Source organism: Cryptomeria japonica, chromosome 1 (genome assembly GCF_030272615.1).
Source record: "Cryptomeria japonica chromosome 1, Sugi_1.0, whole genome shotgun sequence".
In the NCBI taxonomy this organism is placed as follows: Eukaryota; Viridiplantae; Streptophyta; class Pinopsida; order Cupressales; family Cupressaceae; genus Cryptomeria; species Cryptomeria japonica.
In genome coordinates, this window is record NC_081405.1 from 184,133,085 (window position 1) to 184,145,068 (window position 11,984).

Genomic DNA, 11,984 nt, shown 5'->3' on the forward strand with positions numbered 1-11,984 from the left:
CCATATTTTCCCTCCTTGAAAATTTGCACCATAAAACTTGTTTACATTATTTGCTTCCACATAATATTTGTATGCATGACACTGCATTGTATGGCTTTCAAAATGCATTTTGCTAGCTTCAAGCTGTCATCGGGAACTCTGCTTTGATGCCCTGCAACTACCTCCAAAGATGTGTGTTCTCTCCTGTTGAGAACCACGTGATCCCCTGCAAACTCCTACAAACCCCCATCATATCCAATATGTAAATACCAAAAAAATTTAAGGTGATAATTTGCCTAAATAATACGCATCCTTACCTGGAAGGAACTAAGAAAATAAGAAAAGCTTTGCAACAAAAATTTTTATGATTGGTTGCCTGTGGTTGGATTAATAATGCGTTAAGAGAAATAGCCTCCGCTATAGTTTCCTACGGGCAGGAACTAATAAAGCAACTTTTTAGTTTTATTCATTGTTACTACTGTTATCTTCGCAGTGAAGAAAACTTTGTTTAACTTAGTTTTTTTGCTTTATAATTTTTGTAAATCAGTAGTTTGCAAACTGCTATGATAAGTTTAGTTTTTTAGTTTTAGTTTTAATTTTTTTCTTTATTCTCAATAATACAAGTTTTCCAATATCTAGATGTATCTAAGACCTCTATATAATGAGGCTGTAACTCATTTTCTATCAGTTAGTCTGACCCTTGATTAGTTGCTCAAGAAGCTCTTGTAATCTCTTCAATTAATAGATTAGTTTATTTGTGTTTCAATTTTATATTTCTTTCATTTGGTATCAGAGCAGGTTTGGGAAAGTATTTTGATTCAAGAAAGATCATGGGAGGTTGAAGTTTTGAAGAAATAGTCAGAGAACTGAAGAAATTACTAAATCCAGTCATAGCTGAAGACAAAATAAGCAATCCACAAGAAGCTGCTAGAGAAGATCGGCGAAGATCACAAACCATTTCTGTGATATTTTTCCATTAGCAAGCCACACGTGTTCAAAGGGTGAAATATTTTTGAAGCCAACAATGTCAATCTTGATTTCAATGCAGAAACCACCTCCTAAAAACTTAAGTTTAACCTTGATTTCAATGCAAAAGTCAACCCTAAAAAGAGGAAATTACAATTTGGCATAAACTTAAGCTTAAAATCACCTCCAAAAAAGTGAAGCCCTTCGTTTATAATATTGTTGAAGGATAAAAAGACAGCTATCACAAATCATTAAAAGTATTGATTTGTATGAAAAAGATCGTGGATCTTGTAAATGTCGAAGAATGAGTCAAATACACCAACATGAAGTTGTGTGAGAAAGCCCAATCATGGTCTTTGAAGAGGCCATAGTGTTGTTTGTCAAAACAAAAGAGAGAATCCTTCTATGAGAGGAAATAACATCTCAAGTTTTGTCACTAGTACATTTGGACTAGATTTCCGACTGAGGTTTCCAACGGAGAAGGTATATTGTGGCCAAATTTAATTTTTTTTTGAAAAAATACCCAAATTTGTCATAATTTCGATGGCAATTTGCCATTTGGTTTCGATGAAGAAGGCATTAGCAATGAAAATTTTCTTTTTTTCAAAAAAGTGCTCAATTTCATCGTAATTCTGACAACAATGACCACTACTTAAAAAAAAGAAGAGGGCAATTCATTTGTGCATTGCAATCCCGCGTAGGCATCCGTGGTGACTTCAACCCCCAACAACATCAAACCCGCGTCGAAGGCATTTGTAGTATTGCTTACAATCCTGCACAGGAGGTAGATTCTTCACCTTAATTTCATGTTGCAAAATATATACCATTCAAGAGATTCCTTTTTTGTGCAAATTGCCCTAGTTTTTAATGCAAATTGGTCAATCTCATATTCATATTGATTATCCAATCTCAAGTCAGATGGCTTCTAGTCAAAGGTGTGGTTCCCTAAATGTGTAATACCCTATAGGAATCCACTCCTCGTAAAACCATAGAACTATGATTGAGGAGTGAGCATTCAATTTTGTCACAGCAATCCCTTCCTCCCGTATACGCACGTGTTGATTGTTCACATGAGATCACATCTCTTTGTAGCATTGTATCAAACAATTCACAAGCCTTGTCCATGTTTCCATATTTTGCATACATGTCAAGCAGGGTTTTTGCAAGTAAAAGACCTAACAAAATTCCTCTATCCATTATGCTTTGATGGATGTCCATACCCTATTCCAAAGCTCCTATTTTTGCACAGGCAGGGAGGATGCTGGCAAAGGTTGTAGAATTTGGCTTTATGCCTACCAATTTCCTTTGCTTGAAAGTGTCTAAATCCTTTTCAACAAATCCATTTTGTGCATATCCAGCAATCATTACAGTCCACGAGACAACATTTCTTTCAAGCATTCTATCAAACAATTCACGTGCCTTGCCTATGCTTCCACATTTTGCATACATGTCTACCAGGGCAGTTGCAACTACAACATCTGACAAAATTCCTCTATCCTTTATGCTTCGATGAATGTCCATACCCTGTTCCAAATCTCCCATTTTGGCACAGGCAGGGAGGATAGTAGCAATGGTCATGGAATCTGGCTTTACACCTATCGATTGCATTTGCTTGAAAGTTTCTAAAGCCTTCTCAACAAATCCATTTTGTGCATATCCGACAATCGTTGCAGTCCAGGAAACCACATTTATTTGAGGCAATCCGTCAAATATTTCCTATGCCTTGGTCTATGCTTCCACATTTTGCATACATGTCTAGCAGAGCAGTTGCAACTACATCTGACAAAATTCCTCTATCTTTTGTGCTTTGATGGATGTCCATACCCTATTCCAAAGCTCCCATTTTTGCACTGGCTAGTAGTACGCTGGTAAACATAACTAAAGAAATGCAATGATCAGCTCCAAAGACATCAAACCACTACTAACAAAACCGAGAGTCTAAAATATGATAGGGAATAGTGTGAACTGTCCTGAAATAAAATATTTTATTTTTAATTTCAACTAAAACATAATTACTCAGCCATTTATTAATAAATGTATAATTTATGAAAGAGATAAATGGTTGGCCACAAGTACATGAGTTACTAAATGCAGACAAATAAGTGAACTTGATATTCAAAACTCTCTACAATGAATTCAATTCTTGTCCATTAGTCATTTATGTTTGCAATAAGCATCTTTCTTTGTTTTTCTTAATCTTTATTCATAGTTATGTGCATATTTCACATTCTATAGTTAGGATATCAATTGCTATGGCTGAACACTAGCATGGTGTTTGTGTTGTAGTATAGATGCATGGAAACATAATTATGGGATTGTTATAGTATAGAGATCATAAATCTAGATATTGCATATTAGTTATATTATAGAGATCATAAACACAATAGAGATACCGATGGAGACTTAATTGGATGTAGCATGTCGCACCAAATTTGTTAGAGTATGCTAAGCTAGTACATAATGTTTCCTAAAGCCACATTAGTATTTTACCCAGATCATTATCTACCCAAACTAACTATAGTAATCCTTTTGAGGATTCATTTCATGGTGCCAGATCTTCATTTAGTTCCACTTCTTGTTGGAGAAAAGAACAGTTATTTCTTGAGGTAGATGAATATCCCATCAACAAAGGACAAGATCCTTTCTAGAATATAACAAATTCTACTCCAACAAAAGATCATGGGGGTTTTACTAGAGATGTTGAATAAGAGATAGACTTCTACTGCTGCATTAAAAGCATTGGCATGTTCTTCATTTATTGATGTAAACTCTTTGTGATGCCACCACAACCAACAAAGGTGTAAAAAGTTGTTTGCAATGCATGGATTTTTAGGATTTTCCTTTGAGAAAACAAGATTAAAGTATGAAAGCAAGATCTGCTAGCTCCCCAAGGAATCTTGATGAAAAATAACTATAAAATATTTGGGTAAGATTATATGCAAAACCTCATGCTTCCTGATGGGTTTATGTACAAAAATAAGCATGAATTAAGTGGTAAAGGGGCTTCTAGAAACAAGACGGACAGAGAGGCAGTGGAAGTGAAAACTTCTAGTGTTGTGTCTGCTCCATCTCAGAATAGGAATGGCAAAGGTGTTGTAAGAGGAGCTAGAAGGGTGTTGGAAGAAGTGGGGGTGTTTACATTCCCCCATTTAAACTGGCTCAAATGATGAAAGATGTGGAAGACAAGAGCAGTGTGGAATACCAGCGCATGACATGGGATGCCCTTTGGAAGAGTATCAATGGGTTAGTAAACAAGGTAAATGCATCTAACATCAAGAACATCATTCTAGAGTTGTTTGTAGAGAATCTCATCCATGGGAGGGGTCTATTTTGTAGGTCTTGTATGAAATCCCAAAAGGCATCCCCTAGATTTACAGATGTTTTTGCTGCATTGGTTGCTGTGGTAAATGCAAAATTTCCTAAAGTTGGCAATCTGCTTTTGTGAATAATTATTTTGCATCTTAAGAGGGCATACAAACGCAATGGCAAGCACATGTTGATAGCAACAGCCAAATTCATAGCTCATTTAGTGAATCAACAAGTTGCACATGAGATCATTGCCTTGGAACTTCTCATCCTTTTACTAGAGAACCCCACAGATGACAGTGTAGAGGTTGTTGTTGGGTTCATGAAAGAATGTGGTTCTTTGCTACAAGACCTTTCACCCAAAGGTCTCTATGGGATTTTTGTAAGATTTAGAGGTATTCTCCATGAGGGGGAAATTGACAAATGAGTACAGTTTTTAATTGAAAGCCTTTTTGCAATTCGCAAAGCTAAGTTCGAGGGTCATCCAGTTGTGCATCCAGAATTGGACCTTGTAGAGCAAGAAGATTAGTTAGAACATGAAGTTTTCCTAGAAGATGAACTTGATCAAGAAGCTGGTTTGGATGTTTTCAAGCCAGATCTTGATTTCTTAGAGCATGAGGCAACCTATGAAAAATTGAAGAAAGATATCCTTGGAGATTCTTCTTCAGATGAAGCAGAAGGGGAGAATGATTCAGGTGATGATTAAGATGATGATGATGATGAAGAGGAAGGTGAGGAAGCACTAAGAATACAGGATGAGACAGAGACAAACTTGGTCAATTTAAGATGTACAATTTATTTGACAATCATGTCAAGTGTTTATTTTGAGGAAGTTGGTCATAAGCTACTAAAGATCAAGCTTGAACCTAGTCAAGAGATGGAATTATGCATCATGCTATTAGAATGTTGCAGTCAAGAGAGAACATACCTTCATTATTATGGTCTTCTTGGGAAAAGATTTTGTATGATCAACAAAATTTATCAGGAATTTTTTGATAAGTGTTTTGTACAACAGTATTCTATGATACACAGGCTGGAAACAAATAAACTATGTAATGTTGCAAAGTTTTTTGCCCACTTACTTGGCACAAATGCTCTTCCATGGCATTGTCTTTCTTATATATGTCTGTTAGAGGAAGATACTACTTCCTCTTCCCGTATTTTTATAAAGATTCTCTTCCAGGAGCTAGTAGAGCAGCTTTGTATAGTGTTGCTTAATGAAAGGTTGAATGATCCAACAATGCAGGAGTCTTTTGATTCAATTTTTCCAAAGGACAATCCCAAAAATTCACGGTTTTCTATCAATTTCTTTACTTCTATTGGTCTTGGTGGTATCACTAAGAGTTTACGTGAGTATTTGAAGAGTATGCCAAGGCTTATAATGCAGTAGCAAAAGTCTATTCCCGAGTCAGATGAATCTACCTCTAATGATGATTCTTCTAGTTCATCAGGTTTGTCAGATTCTGATACATCAGACTCAGATTCTGAGAGTGAAAATGACAGTGAGAGTAGTAAGGAGTCACCAAGAAAGAAAAATAATTCAAAGCATGACAATGAGTATGAAAAAACAAGAAGAAAGAAAAGGGCGAGGGCATCTGACTTGGAGGATGAAAGTGACAGTTAAAAAATCAGAAGGAAAAAGAAAAGGAATTGCACTTTAGAAGGCCTAAGAGAAAGAACATTCATTGAAGGCCTAATAAAATGATGCAAAGAGGATAGGGTAGTCATATAGAAGGCCTAAGAGAAAGAACATTCATTGACATTTCTTGAGAATTTCAAAGGGGAAAATAATAGTGATGAAGGACTGATATGTGACAATCATTGAAACTCAAAAGGGTCAAAGCACATAGCAATGATGCCTAAGGATAGTAAATAGTAAATAGCTCTGTCCATAATAGCCAAAAGAAATCATACAAGGCAAAACATGATTCCAGCCTTCCAAAATAGAAAAACATTCTTTTCATAGTTATAGCAGTAGTTAACTTGGCAATCATTATCAATAAATATAGTCTCTGTACAATCTCAACGCATGGAAAATAAAGTATCATACAATTGCAACATCAAGATCTAAGATAGTGGACAACATGAAGGGTAAAACAAGGCACGTATATTCACTCATATGATTGTTATAGTGTTATTATAATAAGGTGTTCATAGTATTATCAAAAGAGAAATTATAGGTCCAAAATCAGAGACCAATCTTAAGACACCCCTATCTAATAATGGAGTAAATCAATAGCCGAAATGAATCAATAAGAGGCCACAAAATAAGAAGGTATAAATAAAAGGGCTTATTTATATGGAGAAAAAAAGCATTAGAGAAGAGTTTTGCATCAAATAAGGGTAGAGATAAAGGAAAATAAAATTTTCTATACAATCCAAGGTCACCATTTCAGTGATATAAAGATAGAATAGTTCTTATGGATAGTTGACAACAATCACGAAGAATGAGAAGAAAGGATGTAAAAAAAATTGTCCTAAATCACGTTGAAGAGAACACAAAGATGTAATCTATGTAGTAGCACAAAGGGACAAAGCCAAATAAAACCTTCATTTTCTAAGCCAAATTAGTCTATGTAGGGCATTGAATAATAATTGTCAATAATGTTGTTATTTTAACACATAAAGACACTAAGACATACAGTCCTTAGGTCTGCAAAGATCTCATCATTAATATATAGATTTTTTATGCCACATTAAACAATAATAAAGTTCCAAACACATAGATGTCATCCAAACATAGAGATCATGACATATAAAAGTCATCATAACAAGACATCATGAGTAGCTACAACCATAGGACTCATAATGCAATGAACATTTTCAGTCCCAAAGCTTCTTTACAGTCATAAGATCATAAAGACAATTAAATATATAAGAAAGGGTAGTATACCAACAAAAGTCACAATGAAAAGGGACATAAGGGTAGCCAATAACATGAAGTGGAGGCTTCCAAACAATGATCAGTACAACCTACCCTAGAACTACAATCATAGCACATGAACAATGCCACATTTTCAACAAGTGCAGAGATGAAAAACTATTTGTGTGCCTTAAGAGTAGTGACATATTCATGTGCCTTAAGACTAGTGACCCATCACAAGTTATGCATAGAGAATCAATGCTAAGTATAGCCATGGAATGGTCACTGAAGACCTTATTCATGACAATGTCAACGAGCTTCTTGAGAGACTGAAGAAGAATTGAAGGATATCTCAAGAAACAATCTTTTGACTATTAAAAGGGATAAAATTATGGTAGCAGTCATTGTCAAAGATGCCAAAGCAAGTATTATAGTGCATCAAACTATAATGACAGTGAGACAAAGAATCACAAACAAAGACTAAAATTTTCAGTCAGAGTGATAACAGATAGAGCAAGCAACCCATAGTTGTTTCAATAGTTTGAAGAGAATTCCTTGAGAGAGAACAATGCAAGATCAAGTTGAAGAAGGATACAAGCATCAAGGAACTTAACATAAGCTAGGAAAATAGTGATTATAATCCTTTGATAGTAAGAGAAACCAAAAGGAATGTTGTGACAAAGATGTGTGATCAGAATAGGGTCCTCATAAGATTTAATAGTCATGACCAACATTGTAAAAATTCATCAAAGTAGCCTTAGTATACTTCAAGGACAATCAAAGAAGCCTATGATAGTATTGAAGGGATAGTGACAACATGTGCATCTAGTAGACAATAGCCTTTTAAAGGTCATAAAAGTCATGTCATGGTTCCATGAAAGACGGAGATAGCTCTGTGATAAAGAGTCTCAGTCATGCCCAATTTCAAAATAAAGTTTGCAACCTCAATAAAAGACATACATCACTATGAACTTTTCCATAAGATATCTCTATGAATGGTCAAAAGACAATGCTCACAATATCATGACACTATCACAAATTTTGTAATCATGAGAACAAATATAAAGATCAAAATATTGTTGCCCATATTAGTTAAATAATAGTCTATTTGACTGTCATAGGTTGAGTAGAAATATAGGTCTAAAAGGGCTTCAAGGAGCAATCATCCATAGTAATTATGCAAGATGATCATGAAGGTAATTAAACATCAGTCAACTTAATATCTTATACAAGGATTGCATACCACAAAGCCATTAGATATGTTTTGAGATGAAAAAGAAGAGTTAGATGGTTTTTGTTCAATGATGATAATTTTTATTTTCAAGTAATTTGATTCGGTATCTTATACTGAAACGTGATTTGATAACTAACATTTCAACTTCTATATAACTAGTTCTATAGCCCAATTTTCTTGCCTGTGAAGAAAGACCATGTTAGACAATATCAACAAACAAAAAAATAAGGAGACAATTGCTAGATTGTGGTCTAACTTGAAAAGAAAAGGTGATGGAAAATGTTATTGTCCGTGCAAAATTTGTAAGGGGTTAAAGACTAGAAGACTTCTAATCAAAAAAGCGAAGAAACATTGTAGGCTGCATGGTCACATTGAAGGTGGAAATAATTATCATCCATTGGTAAGTTTTTCATTATATCGTTTGAATAATTTATATAAATAATAAATCACATGATGATGAGATCATGATCGCGGTTTATTTATGTTTATCAATTCTATATAGGTCGAGCACCCCATAGCACATGGTATGGATCAACACAACCCTGAGAATATGGTTTTTGAAGTGGACGAACATGGAGGTTGAATATCAAAGCTGAAGATAATGATCCCATGGAAGATGACAATCATGAACCAAAAAACACAATTGAAGATGACGGTACAAATACATTGATCCATGACTCATTTAGTACTCGCGCATCTGATCATGATGATGAAGATGACCTTGATGTTTTTCATGATGTCCCTCTACTTGAGAAGGCATCTGAGGCCCTTTATGAAGGCTCGCAGGCAACTCTTCTCTCCGTTGTATTGTTGTTGGTGAACTTGAAGGTTATGAATGGTTTATCCAACATAACAATGTCACGTATGTTAAGGTATGTCATATATGTCATAATAAACTATGAATCATGTTGTTCCATTAATATTCTTTATATTAACAAATTATATTTTTTTCTGTAGATTGATAGGTGAGTTTTTGTTACCACCATCAAATATTCTACCTTGCTCATACCGAGAATTATCTACCGTTATGAAAGATATTGGAATGGAGTATCAAGCAATAGATGCTTGTCCCAATGATCATATTATATATCACAAACAACATGAATTTCAAACTAAATGCCCTGAATGTCATATCAGTAGATATCAAATAAATCAAATAACAAAAAGGGTTCCTCGCAAGGTTATTCGCTATATTCCCATTATTCCACGTATGCAACGATTATTCAAGTGCACTAACTTGGCACAATTTATGGATTAACATGCACGCAATAGAAGTTAAGATGACATTATTTGAATGTCTGTGGATGGTTCAGCATTTATGGACATAGAGGAAAAGTGGCCACACTTTAAAGAAGAACCTCGTAATCTTAGGCTTTCATTGGTAGCAGACGGTGTCAATCCATTTGGAGAGATGAGATCTATTTACTCAGTGTGGCCTATTTTTGTTATCAACAATATCATTCCTCCATGGATGTCAATAAAGAGGGAGCACATAATGTTGGCAATGATTATTCTAGGTATTTTATCATTTAAATATAGTCATCTAAATTTAATTATAAATATTGCAGTAAAATGGTCATAATAATTATGTAATGTTTTTGTTCATTCGATTAGGTAAGTACCAAGTTAAATATATGAATGTATATATCGAGCCTCTTATCAACGAGTTGTTGGAGTTATGGAATGGTGTCACTATGTATGACGTCTCTAGACCAATAGGACAAAGACAATTTCAATTCCATGTGATGCTTCTATGGACAATACACGATGCCCCGGCTAACACATTTTTTGTGGTATGTTATAGTGTTTAAGTTGTGCATGAACATTATAATTCAAAAAAATATCATATTTAATCCAGTTATACATTATCTTGTAGGTCTTCAAACAAAGGGAAAATTTGCATGTCCTGTTTGTGGTCCAAAGATGAAATCTAGTCATTCAAAAAGTTTAGGAAAGTAGGTGTTTGATGAGTATAGGCACTTTCTCCACAAAAATCATAAGTATCGAAATACTAAAAAACATCTTTTCAATGGGAAAGAAGAGAATACATCAAAGACACGAAGAATGACACCTCACCTGTGGAAGTTGGAATATAATAAAATTAATCATCAAGGTAATGCCATTCCATCTATTGGTTTGTCATAAAACATCTTTTCTATTTTGTTTTGTTTACTGATGATGTGATTGATGATCATGAAGGTCGTGAAGGCATAAATGACCACCTTCCTAAGGGACTAAAAAGTTATCCCCGATAATTTAGTAGGTTGCCCTACTACGAGTAGTTACAAATTGTTCATTTGTTTGATAGTATGCATATTGGAAAGAATATAACAGAGACAGTATGGAAAATATTGGATGGAAGGCGTGACAAAGAAAAAATTGTAAAAATATGTAGTGACATTCAGGATTCCAATCATGTAATGATAAATACCATTCAATCAAATAGCCATGGAGACCAGATTAATATAAGTAAGCTTCCTTGGTTATTAACAGACCAGCAAAGCAATGCTATAAAAGAAGTCATACAAAAAATTCAATTTCCCATAGGATTTGTTGCGAACATAAACAATCTCATATCAAAGAAAAGTGAATTTGGGCCAGGGATGAAAACGCATGATTGGCATACCTTCATTAAGGTAATTCATGTTCTTGTGTTTTTAGTATGTATTTAAGTACTGCGCGTATGTGTACTTTTCATTATATTATGTTACAAAAAAATGAAAAGATAATTTTATAATTGTTGCAGTACGTTCTACCTCTATCTCTCCTAGATGACTTCAACAATAATGTCAACCAAGTCATATATGATCTTGGAAAATACATGAGGTAAGTAGTGATATTTTTCAATTCGTTGTATAGATATTATATTTGCAATTTATTTTACTTGTTATGTAATATATTTTTTTGCGTCTTGAATACCTTGTAGGTGGTTGTCATGTAAACAAATCCATAAAGATGATATAACATATTAGAAGAGAAAAATTCCTCATTTAATGTGTGAAATGCAAAATTGTCTACCTCCATCTTTTTTCAATGCACAAGAACACTACCTCATACACCAAGTTGAGGAGATTGAATTGTGTGGACCTATACACACTAGGTCAATGCGGATGGTTGAGAGGCACTTGAAATTTTTTAAGGCTTTGGTTCGATAAAGAGCACATCTTGAGGGTTCTATGGTGGAGGGATATATGGTATACCAGACTATGGTGTACATTTCTGCATATCTTCCTAAGTTTACAGCAAAGATCCACGTGGATCGCATTTGGGATCCCAACACCATTAACAAATTTGAAGGGGAGTACTTGACGGGGAAAGGTAGATTGCGGAAAGTGAGAGGTAATTATAAGATGTTATTATAGTTAATTAATTCTTAATCTTCAAAATAAAACGATTGTAAGACATCTATTTATTTTTTATACACTTGGTCGAGAGTGGGATGCACTACATTTGTATATTGCAAACATCTTAACTGGATGATGGTATGGATTGAACGTTGTCAACATTCTGGATGCATGTTAACATGGGAAGGTGTGGCTTCATTGGTTAAAGAAGCACATCATAATGGAGATTCCAATGTTACAGAAAGGGAAATTGATTTAGCATATGGTTTAAGAGATAAACAGGTACGTATAA

The 11,984-nt window shown here is 34.5% G+C and overlaps 1 pseudogene; it reads left to right on the forward strand.

Annotated features, from left to right (window-relative positions):
• Positions 1-4,066: 4,066 nt before the first annotated feature.
• Positions 4,067-5,875, forward strand: LOC131857055 (uncharacterized; annotated as a pseudogene).
• The last annotated feature ends 6,109 nt before the right edge of the window (positions 5,876-11,984 follow it).